This window comes from Lathyrus oleraceus, chromosome 3, assembly GCF_024323335.1.
Source record: "Lathyrus oleraceus cultivar Zhongwan6 chromosome 3, CAAS_Psat_ZW6_1.0, whole genome shotgun sequence".
Lineage (NCBI taxonomy): Eukaryota > Viridiplantae > Streptophyta > Magnoliopsida > Fabales > Fabaceae > Lathyrus > Lathyrus oleraceus.
The window spans coordinates 377311733-377316646 of NC_066581.1; the positions used below are offsets into that span (position 1 = coordinate 377311733).

Genomic DNA, 4914 nt, shown 5'->3' on the forward strand with positions numbered 1-4914 from the left:
GTTTGAAGGTTTTTTTTTATATACGTTTATCATGCCATTTTTTCGTTCTTTCCTTGTAGATTCTGGCATTTTCGTAGGCGTCTTGTCTAAGTTCCTCTAATTCGTTTATGTCAAGAAATCGATTTTCACCGGCGGCCTTATAGTTTAAATTTAAATTTTTAATAGCCCAATAGGCCTTATGTTCTAATTCTACTGGGAGGTGGCAAGATTTTCCATAAAAAAGCTTAAATGGGGTTGTTCCTATGGGAGTTTTGTAAGCGATTCGATAAGCCCATAAAGCTTCAGGTAATTTTGATGACCAGTCTTTTCTTGATGTAGCGACTGTTTTTTCCAATATCTGTTTAATTTCTCTATTAGACACTTCCACTTGTCCACTAGTTTGAGGGTGGTAAGGTGTTGCTACTCGATGTTTTACACCATACTTAAACAATAATTTTTCGAGTATCCTAGATATGAAATGCGATCCACCGTCACTGACGACTATTCTTGGGACACCAAATCTTGGAAAGATTATATTCTTAAAGAGTCTAGTTACTACTCGTGTGTCGTTTGTTGGAGAAGCTATAACTTCAATCCATTTTGATACGTAGTCAACTGCTACGAGTATGTACTTGTTACCAAAAGAAGGTGGAAAAGGTCCCATGAAATCTATTCCCCACACGTCGAAAATCTCTACTTCCAAAATGCCTTTCTGTGGCATTTCGTCACGTCTAGATATGTTTCCTGTGCGTTGACACCTATCGCATTTCTTGACAGCAGTATGTACATCTTTCCATATGTTTGGCCAATAAAGACCGGCTTGTAAGATCTTAGAGCAGGTCTTGGATGTACTTGCATGTCCACCATAAGGAGCGGAATGACAATGTTGGATTATATTTTCTACCTCTTCTTCAGGTATACAGCGACGGAAAATACCATCGGGTCCTCTTTTGAAAAGTAAAGGGTCGTCCCAATAATAATGTTTTATGTCATGGAAGAATCGTTTCTTTTGTTGGTAAGATAAATTAAGTGGAACTATTCTGGCGGCTAAATAGTTGACAAAATCGGCGTACCATGGTGTAACGCATATAGCCAAGGTGGTCTCTACCTGTTCATCAGCTCTATTTTCTTCCAAATTAGCTATAAGTTTATCGTACAAGAAATCATCGTTGATCGATGTTCTTTCCGGTTCCAGGTTTTCAAGTCTAGAGAGATGATCTGCTACTACGTTTTCAGTTCCTTTTTTATCTTTGGTTTCCAAATCAAATTCTTGTAACAAAAAGATCCACCTTAGGAGTCTAGGTTTAGCATCCTTTTTTGTTAAGAGGTACTTTATGGCAGCGTGATCAGTGTAAACGATTATTTTAGCTCTGACCAAGTAGGAACAAAATTTATCTAGTGCAAATACTACTGCTAAAAGTTCTTTCTCGGTCGTGGCGTAATTCATTTGCGCTTCATCTAGAGTTCTACTCGCATAATATATGACGTGAAGTTTTTTATCCTTTCGTTGTCCTAAAACAGCGCCTACGGCGTAGTCACTTGCGTCACACATTATTTCGAATGGTTCATTCCAATCCGGGGTCTGCATTATGGATGCGGAGATCAATGCTTGTTTAAGTGTTTGAAATGCTTCTAAGCATTTGTTGTCGAAGATGAATTCAGCATCTTTCATTAATAGTCCGGTTAAAGGTTTAGTTATTTTAGAGAAATCTTTAATGAATCGCCGGTAAAAACCGGCATGTCCTAAGAAGCTTCGTACTTCTCTCACAGTTTTCGGAGATTGAAGATTTTCGATTACCTCTATTTTGGCTTTGTCTACTTCAATTCCTCTATTTGATATGATGTGTCCTAAAACAATTCCTTCTTGTACCATAAAGTGACATTTTTCCCAATTAAGTACTAGGTTTACTTTTACACATCGTTCAAGAACTCTTTCTAGGTTTTCAAGACATTCTTTGAAACTTTGTCCCCATACGGAAAAGTCATCCATAAAGACTTCCATGATGTTTTCGAGAAAATCGGAAAATATTGCCATCATGCATCTTTGGAAGGTTGCAAGAGCATTGCACAAGCCAAACAGCATTCGTCGATAAGCGAAGGTACCAAAAGGACATGTGAACGTTGTTTTTTCTTGGTCATCAGGATGAATTGGTTTTTGAAAGAAGCCTGAGTAACCGTCTAGATAGCAAAAATGAGAATGCTTGGCTAATCGTTCTAACATCTGGTCTATAAATGGTAAAGGAAAATGATCTTTTCGGGTTGCTTTGTTTAGCTTTCTATAATCAATGCACATTCTCCATCCCGATTCAATTCGTTTGGTTATAGTTTCTTCTTTTTCATTTTCGATCACTCTTATACCTCCTTTCTTTGGTACTACGTGTACAGGACTAACCCATTTGCTATCGGATATAGGATATATGATACCTGCCTCTAATAACTTCGTTACTTCCTTCTTCACTACCTCACTCAGGATCGGGTTTAGTCTCCTCTGATGTTCCCTAGAAGTTTTACAGTCGTCTTCTAGCATGATGCGGTGCATACAAATAGAAGGACTTATCCCTTTGAGATCGGTGATGTTGTATCCTAGTGCGGTAGGATATTTTCTTAAGATATGTAGAAGTTTTTCGGTTTCGAGTTTTCCTAGGTCTGCATTGACTATTACGGGTCGTTCAAGTTCTAAGTCTAGGAATTCATATCTCAGATTTTTGGGAAGTGTTTTCAGGTCGAGGGTTAGTTTCTTAAGGCATTGCGTAGGATCCGATGTTACTGCTAAACATTAGTTCAGTCTATCTTTTGCACGATAGTCGGGCAAATCGTCATTTTCTAATTCTGTTTCTTTTATGCATTCATCGATGATATCCATGAAGTAACATGTGTCTTCTATTGCAGGTGCTTTCAAAAATTTGGAAAGAATAAACTCAATTTTCTCTTCTCCTACTTCGAAAGTGAGTCGTCCTCGTTTTACGTCTATGATAGCACCGGCGGTTGCTAAGAAGGGTCTTCCCAGTATAATGGGGGTAACTTCATCTTCTCTTGTGTCCATAATTATAAAATCGGTGGGAATGTAGAATTGACCTATGAGCACGGGAACGTTTTCAAGAATTCCTACGGGATATCTAACGGAACGATCTGCTAATTGCACAGACATTTTAGTTGGTCTTAATTCTCCCATTTCAAGTCTCTTGCGTATAGACAAGGGCATAACACTGATACCGGCTCCTAAATCGCATAAAGCTTTGTCTATGACAAATTTTCCTATATGACAGGGTATAGAGAAACTACCAGGGTCTTTAAGTTTAGGAGGCATATTCTGGATTATTGCGCTACACTCAGCAGTGAGTGTAACGGTTTCGCTCTCTTCAAGTTTCCTTTTATTAGATAGGATTTCTTTTAAGAATTTAGTATATGAAGGCATCTGTGTAATAGCTTCTGTAAAAGGAATGGTGACGTTTAATTGTTTCAGTAGGTCAACAAATTTTTTTAATTGGCCCGCGTCTTTGGTTTTAATTAGCCTCTGAGGATAAGGGATAAGTGGTTTGTAAGGCGGCGGAGGTACATAAGGTTCTTTGTTTTCTACGGTTTCCTTATTACACTCTTCCTTTTCCTTAGGTTTACTTTCTTCCTCAGTTGACTTTTTAGAGTTTTGGTTATCAATCCTTGGGTCAGACGGTCCTTCCACCTCTGTTCCACTTCTTAATATAATTGCATGAGCGTGGCTTTTCGGATTAGGTTGGGGCTGTCCAGGAAATGTACCAGTTGGGGCAGCAGTAGGCGCTTGTTGTTGAGCTACTTGCGTGATTTGTGTTTCCAGCATTTTGTTATGGGTAGCCAGGGCATCTACTTTACTTGCTAGTTGTTTAATTGTTCGTTAGTGTGTACATTCTGGTTTAAGAAATCTTTATTGGTTTGCTGTTGAGAAGCTATGAAATTCTCCATCATGATTTCCAAATTGGATTTTCTAGGAACATTATTGTTAGGTGTAGATGAGGTCGGCTTTTGATATCCAGGAGGTATGGCTGGGGCTTGACTGGGAGCTTGTCCTGGTGCGTATAAAGCATTATTACTCTTATATGAGAAATTAGGATGGTTCTTCCAGTTTGAGTTATAGGTATGCGAGTAAGGATTTCCTTGAGCATAGTTCACTTGCTCTACTTGGATTCCTGTTAAGAGTTGACAATCTGTAGGAGTGTGACCTTGAATTCCACAGACTTCGCAATTTTGAGTTACGGCAACCACGGTGGCTGGAGGTGATACATTTAAACTTTCAATTTTCTAGGCAAGAGCATCCACTTTTGCATTAACGTGATCAAGGCTACTTATCTCGTACATGCCAGTTTTCGTTTGAGGTTTTTCTACCATTGTTCGGTCGCTTCCCCACTGATAATGGTTTTGGGCCATGCTCTCAATAAGTTGATAAGCGTCAGCGTAAGGTTTATCCATGAGCGCACCACCTGCGGCGGCATCTATGGTTAATCTTGTGTTGTACAAGAGACCATTATAGAAGGTATGAATTACTAACCAGTCCTCTAAACCATGGTGTGGGCAAAGTCTCATTATGTCCTTGTATCTTTCCCATGCTTCGAAGAGAGACTCGTTATCTTTCTGTTTAAATCCATTTATCTGGGCTCTCAACATAGTTGTTTTGCTTGGGGGGAAATATCGGGCAAGGAAGACTTTCTTCAACTCATTCCATGTGGTGACTGAGTTGGAAGGAAGAGACTGAAGCCATCTTCTAGCTTTATCTCTTAACGAGAAAGGAAAGAGACGAAGTCGAATTGCCTCTGAAGTGACACCATTAGCTTTAACAGTATCAGCGTATTGAACAAATACGAATAAATGAAGGTTTGGATCCTCGGTAGGATTTCCAGAAAATTGGTTCTGTTGTACTGCCTGCAACAGTGAAGGTTTAAGTTCGAAGTTGTTTGCTTCAATTGC

At 39.1% G+C, this 4914-nt stretch overlaps 1 non-coding gene across 1 annotated transcript; it reads left to right on the forward strand.

Moving 5' to 3' along the window:
- The first annotated feature begins 4507 nt into the window (after positions 1-4507).
- On the forward strand, positions 4508-4614 carry LOC127132948 (small nucleolar RNA R71). Its single transcript, XR_007806951.1, has one exon. It is a non-coding gene; the product is annotated as a small nucleolar RNA R71 (small nucleolar RNA).
- The last annotated feature ends 300 nt before the right edge of the window (positions 4615-4914 follow it).